Below are 12018 nucleotides of genomic sequence, written 5' to 3'. Positions count from 1 at the left end.
ACTGAAGTGTATGGACACTGACAAACACACAGGCTTAAATTTACAGAAAGTGGCACGTCATGGTCATTTTAAATAGAATGGGGATGGTGCAGCATTTTATATTCAACCTCCCAACACATGACCACACACACAGACGTAAACATCTAACTTTAGGATCAGTTACATGAGCCAAACAATGATGGCCCCTTTGGGTTACCGGTTCAGATTAAGGGCAGCTGCTGCACACCACATTGTTATGAAAGGCAACTGGCGGGACAACTTAATGGCGTCTAAACATCAGTGTCCGCCATGCAAACAAGTGACAAATGAAATGGAAAAACTGGAATAAAAGAGGGGAGAAACAGAATGAATGCAGATGCAGGAGCCGGCTCACTGAATTCCCTGATGAAGCTAGCCTTAGCTGATCTGGAGCAAGGCACCAGGGGCAGAGGATAGGTTCTCTCTAGGATGAGCAATGTTAAAATATGGATTATTCTAAATCCCAACATGTTCATTCTGTCATCCTTCAGACACACAGTCTCTCTTTGCTCTGTTTGGCTCCCTCTCTCGCTCAGTCATTCATACACACACACGAGTAGTAAAGCATTCTTCAGGTGTGAGTCAGTGGTTCTCCTAATTCTGTTTGAGGTGAACTTGGATCTGCCAGGAATCAGACTCTGTATATCTGACAGAGCCTGATGCATCTGGCTGCCAGCACCCCCCCCCCCCCCCCTCTCCATTTCTTTTCCAATTTCTTGCTCCCCCTTTTTGCTTTCCCACTTTCACCCTTTTGTCTCTGTCTAGTCTCATTTCTCTTTCTTTTTCTCCTCACCTCTCCCCCTCAGCTTCAGTTATGCTCCATATTTAGCAGTGGATGACAGACAGACAGCGGGTGGATCAGTGACTGAGGTCATCTGCTGATACAGAGGCCAATGGCAGCCTGGTGGGAGAGCGAGTAACGCATGTGTAGGGTAGAGTGAGAATAGGATGAAAGAAGTGTGGAGGGTGATGGAGGAATGGAGTGAGGAGAAAACTGGCAGCACACTCACGTCAAGCCCTCTGCTGCTTTAAAAGGAAAGCTATCACACTGTAAGCTTTGGAAGATGTTGAAGGTCTGTTTGGCCAACAGACACTGTCAGGTGATTTTTGAGTGGCTGTTTCACATCTAATCAGTTCATTGCTGTTGGTAATCCAGTCCCTTCGGTTGGTTGTTTACTGGAAGTTTACAGACTGAGAAAAGCATCTGCACACTAACATCTGTTTGAAATAATAATTGAAACCAAATGTTTAATCATAAACCTTCTTCAAAGCATTTCAAGGATTTTAATTTGCAAGATAAATTACTTTGTAGCCTGTGTGTTTTAGCCACCTGGCTAAGCAGTAAAATGGTAAATGCCTCCTGAAGAGGAGCTCTGTTCTCACTGACACCATTCTTAGAAACCTCACTCTGTGTGGTTGAGGAGAATAAGTCTTTGTGCTGCACATTTACACTATTTGTAATTTATAAATGAAACTTGTAATCAGTGATTTCATTTGTCCAGATGTGGAAGTGCATTGTGTAAATCCAGGTGTGTCTAACTCTTCATACTTCATACTAGATCCATACCTGAAACAGTTGAGGAGGACGTTCCTGGTTTCCTTGATTCTACTGTGTGTATAATTCTGCTGGTTTTGGCTTCTCCGTCTGATCTGAATATGTAGATCATCAGTATGTCAATACATTTTGACATACTGATGATTATTACACAGCAGGAGATGAGGCTGCGCTCAAATAAAAACTCCAAGAAGGATTTATTCAGATATCTGGAAAACTCCAAAAACCCTATTGTAATGGGGGAAACTAGTGTGCTTGTAAACATACTCATTGTCAATAAGTATTATTAGATAATTGTTCAGTTACAGGCACAAATTGTTTATGTATTTATTTATTCAATCTGTGGTTACACACTTATAACCCCAGATCCCACAAATATGGTATAAGATAATACTAATCAAGAATCTAAAATATTTGTCTGCATGTCAGTGCACTCTAAAAACATATAGTAACAGTTTCCCTGAGATTTTCCATTACAATTTTCGACGCACAAAGCTTAATGCACAACGCTGAAAATGTTTGTCAGATAATTTAGAACTTGCCCTTTGACAACAATAGTGGGTTCACTCACCATGACAGCTAATGTTCTACCTGTGTCTTACTTCATTTAGTTACAATGCTTTTTACCAAGAATGTGTGTCACAGCCTGAAAGAGAGACGGAAGGAGAGAGAGAGAGAGAGAGAGAGAGAGAAAGGGGTTAATTGGAGATATGGATGAGTGTTTACCATTGGGAGTGAGAGTGATGTTCCACCTCTCGCATTTCCTTTCTGCCTCATTAAATAAGGTCATCTAACCAATGAATGGACCATCTCATTCTTCAGACATAGATGGATGAAGAAGTAGAGCAGGCTGGCTACGATGCTTCAGCGATGATGGATTGATGGAAATATTCATTGCATGTGTGAGTGGATTTGGGGATGGCTCAGAGAAAGATTGCGGATAAACCACCTGTTAAGAAATGCAGGGTGCTACCCTCAGATTAAAAAGACATGAGCTGGAAATAATAGGCTGTGGTATAAATAGCTGGGTGTTGCGTGGGAGTGTGTTGGGATGGAGAGGAAATGTGTTGCATCGTCTTGAATGAAAGTGAGGATGGAGAAATGCTAAGCAAATAGAGGAAAAGGATGTGAATATGTGTTAGCTGTGAGCATTTAGCTGCTGGTATTTAACACTCAGAAAATGAAAACACCAGCAGCTGGCGATGGCAACATGTGTTCTGCTGTGCGCATTGTCATGAACACGTGTTGACATCCGCATATATTCTCAAATGACAGTTGGGGTTTTGGATGTGACTACACAAATGGCTCTAAAACCAATATGTTCACTTTGCTTTGATAACAAGATTGGGGTCTTATGTTAGTGGGACACATGTCACACGCAGTGTGTATGCATGTGGGTGTATATATTGCACACTTGGACTAGATCTTCACTAGAGTAGGTCCATATGGTCTATCTGGGCTCAAATCCATTCAGACAACATTTCCTGGTTCTGTAAGCCAATCAGGCGAGCCGCTGAGTCCAGCTGGCAAACAGATTTCACCAGACTTCAGTGTCTCTGGAGATTTAGCACATTTGTCACTTGTGGCAAAGTGGCAAAACCAGAATGTGACATAATATTTGCTCAAGGAAAAATAAACCTATATACCGAAGGCTATCTAATTCAATCTACTAACATGGCAATGTTGCAGTATGAAAGATCTCAATATTGCAGTGTTATAGTATTTTGGCTCAATGATACGCCATGTTTCTATGTACAGGTAATTAAATATATAGGAATATATAAATTAAAACCACCCACTGTTTTTTACACATATTTATAACATACAAAAATCACCAGTTTGTTTCAACAACACAAAAAAAGAAAAAACATATGTGTTAGAAATAGTAGAGACCATTGTGGTGTGTTAGGGCCTGTCATGAAGAGCTCTAGATAAGTGTTACAGCTGGTTGGCATGTGGGGGGAAAAATGTGTTATGTCTCTATTGAAGAACCTGTAGTGGGTTGATGTTGGAAAAGGGAAGGATGGCAGCTCACAGAGCAGCATGGAAGTGTGACTGCAATATAGACACCTGTCAACACTGATCCCTCTACATTCTCACTTTCTTTCAATTTCCTTGTATTAGGTGTTTTTTTATTTTTTGCTTTCCATTTGGCGTTTATCTATTTTTTTCTCATACTCCTTTTATCCTTTACGAGTTTGCATTTAGTTTCTAATATCATCTGCTGATGCCTCTCAACACATATTCAGTGCTGTTCCTTGAGTCATTGGGTTTTGGGTCATTCAGCATCATACACCCTCCTCCAGGTGACCCAACTGGGGCTAATCAGACCCCAGCTTGTGTCCAGATGGCAAGCTACTACTCACCCTATGAGTCTACTCTCCTGAGTCACAGCCATCTTGAGGCTGTCTCTGCCACTTCAGTGGTATTACAGATTACTCTTCTCATCCTCTCTCCCTCAATGCCAAAATGTCTGTAATCTCAGGTTAGAGAGCTGGCTGCGAAACCCCTACACCCAACCTCTACTGGGAGACACCTTGCTCTCCATCTGGCAAGTCCTGCGTACTTGTAGAGCTTCCTTTCAAAGGTTGCTTGGTGAGCTGAGACACGAGGACAATGTCCAGTGGCAGTGATGTGGTTGGGGAACTTCAGATGGCATTTGAGGTCTGCCAACAGCTGACAGTCTCTTGCAGAGACCCTGGTGCCTGCAGATGTTTTTACGCCAGGTTTTGACTGTTCCCCAGCTCGCACAAAGGCAATGGACTGCTTGGATGGGCAGGAGTGCTTTTCCTACTCTACTCCTTAGCTGATACCGTCAGCGATGGTCCTCAGGACCTGATCGTGCCTCAATCAGTACCATCCCTCTCCAAGTGCCTTCAGGCAACAGCTGAGAAATGCTACAGGGTGCCTCACACTGGTGTCTCTGCTTTGCCCCATGTGTGCAGATTTAATGGGCTGGGAAGCACATTGGACATTTGATGCGATGTGGCTCGGCTTTTCATAGCGCAGTGCAGGTCACCTTCCTCTCGATCGCACAATCCCTTCTAGTCTTAGCTCCCTGTTGCCTTATGCTTTGCACCTTGCAGGTACTCCTTTGCTCCACACCTGTTCTAACTTACTCCTGTCTACCTACTCCACGCCTTTTCTGTTGATATGGGGAGCTAAAAAAGATCCTAGGCCAACTGGGGCTAGTGTCACCACTCCCACCTGCTTCTTTCGATGCAGCTTTGCTGCTTGCTCTGCCCTCCATTTCCTGCCAGTCCACAATTTAGTCCCTGCTTTTGCCACCTTTGGATTGTTGATGTCTCTGTACTGCACACTTGTCTGGCTCTTGTTACTTGAAACTCCTCCTTCAATGACAAGGGCAGTTGTAATTAGGGCTGTCGCCATGAAGTAAATTCCCCTGTGGTACTATGTTTGGGTTTAACAGCGTAGTATTATCACTTTTTTCATCAATGAAGTAATTTGGTGCCATATAGCACAGTAAGAGTGTCTGTTGACTATACCTCAGTGCACAGCGAGCCACTAACAGCAGCTTTATGGTTGGAGCAAGCTAGCTGGTGGGTGCTAGTCAACAACATTGCCAAGCAAACTCCTTTTTGTAGTTTGACTGTGTCTTTTTCAGACATAGATGTATATCGTTACCTTCAGCGCATGTCTATCAAGTCAATTTACATACCGCAGCAACACACACACACACACCAACACACACAGCGGTGCAGAGCAGAATGGGCTTCCACAACTAACCACTGCGCTGTAGTAACCATAGACCATATATAAGGAGTGGATGTAGTCATTGTGACGTAACCCGCTGGTTTGTGGACTGCCGTTTCGAAGCCTCAAATTTGCCGCCATGTTGAGTTTTTGCAACCAGCAGCACTGGACGTGACCATATTTGAATGAGACGGTGGAAGCTAAGCAAGCTAGCTAGCTCCAAACTAATAGTCCACTTGGACTCTTGGAGTCTTGGACAATCCACTGATTTCAGCCAGCCATCCAACGCAGTGCAGGTCGACTGGATGAATGCTGTATCCCTCAGAGAGCTGTCAAAACCAGAACTTGTCCTCTAACTTTTCATCAGAGTCTCGAGCTCCTGCAGAATTGACTAGCAGCCTGGGACTCATTCTGTGGTGACTGTGTGGTCATCTGTAAAAGCCCTGTGGGCTGGTTGGCATCGAACGGATTTCGTTGTGTTCCCTATACACTCCAGTTCAGCGGACATTGTGAGCATGTTCATGGCAAGAGCGAACAGTATCTCAGACATACTGCACCCTGTGATGATGACAATTTCTACCTCGTCCCACCTGGATGTAATTGTCCCTGAAGAGGCTCTCATCCTGAAGTTGGTGTGGAAGTCGGAGATGTGGTTTCTGGGGATGTTGTGTTTTGCCATAAGCATTTGCCAGGTTGAGCCACACCACTGATAGATTGCCCTTGACTCCCAATGAGCTGTGTCACCACGCCAGTGTGTTTAAGTCAGCCTGACATTCCTGCAATACCACCCTTCTGGACTGATGTGTCTATATCTTGCTGTGAGCAGGCCAGACTGAGGACCTTGATCTTATTACTCAGGATGCACATCAGCTGAGACAAGCCAATGCACTCCTCTTCTCCTGCCCGCTAGTAATGGGACTTTAGCGTTTTCACCTCCTGCTTGATGTTGTTTTCCTCTCCGATCTATGGTTCTAAGAGTTAAGAGTTTTGTAGCTTCTCTTCTGCTCTTCTCCAAACCGAGCTACAATGATTGTTGTCATGGCTTGCAGCTCCCTGTTGGTCTTGCCCTTAACCGTTGCCTCCAGAATTTGGTAAACATCCTTGTCAAACTGGCCACTTGGTCCATCTCCTCTCAGACTTGTTGTTAGAGGGAGTCATTTGCAACAGTTCCGGGCACTGCGGTGCCCCTCCTACATCTTACCACGTTGGATTTCTGTGCGTTGTGTTGCTCCTGCTCCCACCAAGCACTTTATCCTCATATTGTGGATCTTCAAGCCATGTTTTTTCCTGCAGTTACTGTTGTCTCTGTCTGACTGCTCATAATTTTTTTAGCTAATAAATACCACTCCTAAGTATTAACTGAAATGATTAACTGGTATTGATACTGATTTGCATTATGTCAACGCAGCTATCCTTGTTTGTTTCTTGGCTCTTGATTTCGACAATAAGCCATTTGATGTTTCAAATGTTAGCCCAAATCTTCTCTGACTCTTCCTCAGAGTGTCTTGAACTGTGTCATAGTAAGTTGTTGCAAAGAGCAAAGGAATATGTGTGCATGTGCATGTATGTCTTTGAATGTGTGGGGATCCAGGCTGTGCCGCCGCCCACACTGCCTTAGCAACGGTTTCCCCGGCAACTCTTGTCAGGAGGCAAGTGAGACGCCAGTTAAACCGTGCAGCAGGCTTTTCACAGCTTTGAATCCTGTGACGTTTCCCTGCAATGCAGAGAGGGACATGGACGGAAGAGAAACCTGTTTTGAGTTCAGAAATATGTAAAAAGCACAGACAGGTGGTTATTGCATTGGTTCCCTGGAGGTGACAAAATAAATGAAATAAAGCTGTTTGTCAATAGTTCATATTTACATTGTCAGCTCTGGAAATTAAGATTGGACAAAAGGTTTTGAAAGTATATAAATAGATCACTCAAATCTGTCTCCCTGTAGGCTTGAAAAGTGTCTGTAAAGAGTTTGTCTATCCAAAGCCTCCATCCATATGCTCAGTATATTTCAATCATTGTTTTGCCATGTTATGCCAAAATACAGTTAAATACACTGTTCCTGTGTTCTGCTAGCCTTGACGCTAGGAGGCGCAGTCAGAAGAAAAATATCTAGCTATACTTCAGCAAAACTGTGAGTGTGTGGAACATACTGAACAAAGAGATGGACAACAAAGAAACATTTTCATATCTTTATCTGCTGTAAAACTGATCATTGTTGGACATTGTAACTGACATGAATCTAGCTGACCACAGTCACTCTTTAACAAGCTTTTTACAGCCATCTGTCAAACCAACTGATGGTTACTGCTGTGTAGTATAGAGTATTTACTTAACAGGCTTTCATGTACACTGATACTGATCACCTCAGAGTGTCTCTTAAACTTTTTCCCACCTTTGGAATCTGGGGGAAAAATCAAATCTCCTTGTCCCTCAAAATGTCAAGTTTTTATACCAGTGTCAATGTTAGGGAAAGATGAGTATTATTGAAGTTTAATTTATTATTATCAACAACATGATAAGAACAAGATTTTTTTAAACACTTCTAATATATTGACAGTGAACTTGAGTTCAAAATTTACTTTTTCATATTTTGGATGCGACATACTGTTTGCTCAGTGAGTATTTATTTTCTTCTCTAAGTAAAAAGTCTGTCCATCTTGTACTTTACATTTTGTTTTGCTTTCTGAGAAAACCTTGATATTCTGACTTTTTATCAGAGAAAATTAATTTATAGACCTTTTCCACAGCAGACACTGTGACTTGTCATCTGTAGCGAGGAAAGCCCAGGTGGATCTAATAACTTTAATGTTGGCTCCCTCCCAGCAATTATTGCAGTGCTGTGCAGCAATTAGTGATGTTATTAGTTTAATCTGTGTTTGACAAGTCAACATGTCTGCTGTGAAAAAAGGTTTAATCAGCTTTAGTTTCACTCACTCCCGTCTGGTCATGTGTAGCAAAACCTAGGGTTTAAATGTTCCCGAAGTGAAGTAGAAACTACTACAACCTTAAATAACTGACACTTTTTTGCTTCAGTCATTTTGTGAAAGTGACTGCAAGAGGGTTGATTCTTGTGTTCATGAACACATGTTGTGTTCTGGCTTGTGTGAGCAGTGAGGACTCGTGTAAGTGCCATTCTTAATGAAAGTGTTTTGTACTTGTAAGGTTTTGGCTGTGAAAGAAGCTGCTCTCACTGCACAGGAATGTGTGTGCTGAGAAGGTGAGCATTACTATGACATGAACTATGTACTGAACTCATAGGTGACCCCTGAGGAACGACTAGCTCACTGTCCCCCTGTGAGTCGCCTGCATGTATAGACGTTCATTCAACGCCAATACAGGCTTTTAACTACAACAAAGGAAACAACATGCAGCTAGATGTCAGTACAGCTGAGGTTGCCTGTCTACTCTAATTAGGACAGATTCAGCCAGTACACCCTCTTACCAAGGGGTGAAATGAGGAACAGATTAAGCAACACACAAGACCGATTACACTGACTCTTTACAGTAGCTCAGATTTCTTTGTTGAATTTGCTCCTACAACAGAAGGACATGGTTGGAGGACATGGATGCTTAGATGTTTAGGAGACTAAAAGGTAACTGGTTGGCCATCTAGAAATGTCCCAGTACAGGATACTGAACTGAAAACGGTTCACTTGCTCTAAGAAATTCTAATATCACTCTGGTTTTAAGAGTGGCCACTCTACTGAAATGGCTCTTTTGCCTGCAACAGAAGCCCTAAGGTCAGCTAAAGCTGTAGCCCAGTCCTCGGTTCTTATCCTGCACTTTTTCTTTTAAGGTCATTTCCTTGGTCGTGTTGGTAGTATTGTTATTAGTTTCCCATCGGGCATCGAGGGAACTCTGACAAGATATTCTTTCTGTGAGGCTGTGAACTCCTCTGTCATACTTTTAAAAAACTTGTTCTTTAACCTGTGGCATTGTCCTATTAGTTAGTGAATAAGATAATTACCATCTTGGTAGAAGCTTGACTCAGTGAAGTGTTATCCTGTTGCGGTTGCACTTTAATAGCTAGATGCATGGTTACACTAATCTCTGTAAACTGTAGACTAGTTATTCTCAACAGACTTTTAGCGTGTGAACATGAAATCTGATTGGAGTCACACACAATCTGAAATTGGCAAGCAGTTTCTCTCAACAAATAACTTTCTTTAAGAACAACAACATTGGACATTTTACTAAAACATTATATATTTTTTAGCCTGGCATCGGAAGATTAATTTTCGAATGTGTATTAGTCTGGAACCTCTCAGTTCATTTTTGATTTTCAAGGGCCTTATCAACGGGCGCAGACCAAAATGCCTCTGGACAGAATTGGATGGCCCTACAATCGGTCAAAGTAGAAAAACGTGTGACGTATCGCTGAGCAACACATGCAGGTTGGGGCGGTGCTTGGTGTGTTTTCAAGCAGGAAAAAAATGCCTCAAATTAAAGCTAAATAGTACACTAAATTGTGTTTCTGAAAACATTTGATTCATATTTGGTCAGCACTGCCTAGTTTGATCTGATTTTTGTAAGCCTGGTGCATTGCACTGGACAGACTGCAGAATGGACGCAGGTCCAGATCTGCAACCAATCAGAGCAGTGAAATGTGTGAATTTTCAAATCTGGATCGGTGACGCTCCCCTGTCAGTCATTGTATCAAACTTGCCGCTCCTTATTAGAGAAACGGTTGGCAAATGAAACATGAGCTCTGCAGGTTCATCTGGTTCCCAGGCTAATATTTAAATAATACATAGTGACTCACACAAATAAACTAATGTCTTAAGAATGGTGTTTCCAGCTCTCAGTAAGACAAACTGCATGCTTTTTTTGTTTTTGGAATAGATGACATACTCTTTATTTTATTACCACTATTGTCAAGACACTTTGCTTCAACTTGCACAACTAAATCTGTACTACTGCACTATGGTCCTTAAATGATGATGCTGAGACAGCAACATTTTCATATTTAAAATCATTAAGCTCTGGAAATGAGTTCTGACAGCTAAAGCTCCTCTAGACTTTGCTCTAAGTAAATGATAGGTGTGTCTTGCCTGTAGTTGCATCACCACCAGTCTCCTGTGACACTCAAAGTCGAGGTTCTATTTTGTGCATGCATGTGTGTCTTCTTGCTTGCAATCGTTTAGCAGACTTGATAAGTGTACTTACTTTAAGTTTTAATCTCTGAAAAAGTAATTCTGTAATGTATTGAGGAAATTGACTTTGTGTGTGTGTATGTGTGCACGTGTGTGCGTGTGCACACACCTCTGCTGCCTTAGTTACTTGACTGCCATATTTAAACCACTTGCCATGTTTGTAATATAGATGTATATGTATGTGTAGGTGTGTGTTCTCCCTTGGGTGCCTCAACCATTTAAACCAGTTTAGACAACAGCTGTCTCGCTAATCAGAACAATAAACATCTTTTTGATCCACTAGCCACTTCTCCAGCTTCTCTCACTGTTTAACAAACCACCTATGGGTTTTGAACAGAAAAGATGGCGGGTTACCTGCCAACGTAGCTGGTAGACAAATTGTACCAGCTGTACCAGCTACAGCTGGCCAGCATTTGGCTGCTGGCTGCTGGTAGTTTAGCCCTCTTGCATAGAGCAATATGAAGAAAAGTGGAACCCCTCTGATCTGCCTGATTACAATGATTTTATCACCATCACTTCATGAGCTGTATTTAATGATGAAGATGTTCTGCTGCTTTTACAGCGCAGAGGATCCCACAGGGACACATTTTCTATCAGAGAGAATGTATTATGGTAGATGAGGGAAGCCCCCAGAGGAGACTGTAAAATCCTAAGAGACATGACCCTGCCACACTCCCATCGGTTCTAAATCAAGGTTACTCCTGTGGTCCTGTACATGAGTGTAAATACACTGAGATACTGTGGGAACTGGGTCAGTTTGTGTGTATGTATACGATGGGGCAGCCTTCCAGGGGGATCCTTGTATATTGGGTCAGGTGTGTGACCCTATGTTAAATTTCTTTCCTCAATTTATTCATGTCTTTCTTTTCTTTTCTGACTGTCTTTCCATCCTCCTCTGTGATCTCTCACTCTGTCCATGGGGAAAGAATGCAGACTTAGAAGCTACACTCACTCCTGTATTGAAATGATATGGGAGTAAAGTAGATTGAGGTGTAGCAGACATAAATAGAGAATTTCTAAACATCTCCTTCACACCCGTACCTTGCATCTTATAGCTCAGGATAATCCTCTGACATAGATAGGTGGCACTGAGCCCCTGCGCTCTTTGCAGCCATGTAACAGCTACACTCTGCAGGTTTGAAGGGAATTAGCTTAAGTGCTGTTTATATTCACTTTAATAGATATAATGCAACTGCACACTGCTTTTGGTTAATGTGCTGATTAAATCTTTTTTCTCTGGATGAAAGTGTGTAAAGGGGGGCACAGAGAAGACTTTTAAAACACATTCGCACACATTCAAGGACTGACCCCCACAGATTTGTCATCATCTTTGTTCGGATTTCCATCATTAACCACCTCATTGTGTTCAAATTGGACAAAACTAATTTGTGATGTCCGGGAGGACTCTGAAGGGAACCTTTAGACCATGGTGGCAGTTTCTGAAACCAGAATATCGAATTTGTGCAAAGTCAAAGTTGACTGGCTGGAGCTGAGGAGGAGTAATAGGCCACCACCACAGCTGACCGTGTCAGACTAATACTTTCTTTTAAAGTATTAAGAAAGCATACGTCATGAGTCACG

At 42.4% G+C, this 12018-nt stretch overlaps 1 protein-coding gene across 1 annotated transcript in view; it reads left to right on the top strand.

The window, feature by feature from the left end:
• enah (ENAH actin regulator) overlaps positions 1 to 12018 on the top strand; it is a 129675-nt gene that overhangs the window by 93001 nt on the left and 24656 nt on the right.

The sequence above is a fragment of the Micropterus salmoides genome, unplaced genomic scaffold (assembly GCF_014851395.1).
Source record: "Micropterus salmoides isolate LMB-PRFRI ecotype aquatic unplaced genomic scaffold, ASM1485139v1 Ms_hic_scaffold_18, whole genome shotgun sequence".
NCBI lineage: Eukaryota > Metazoa > Chordata > Actinopteri > Centrarchiformes > Centrarchidae > Micropterus > Micropterus salmoides.
The sequence above is the reverse complement of the archived record's forward strand: the minus strand, read 5'-3'. Positions and strand labels throughout refer to the sequence as shown.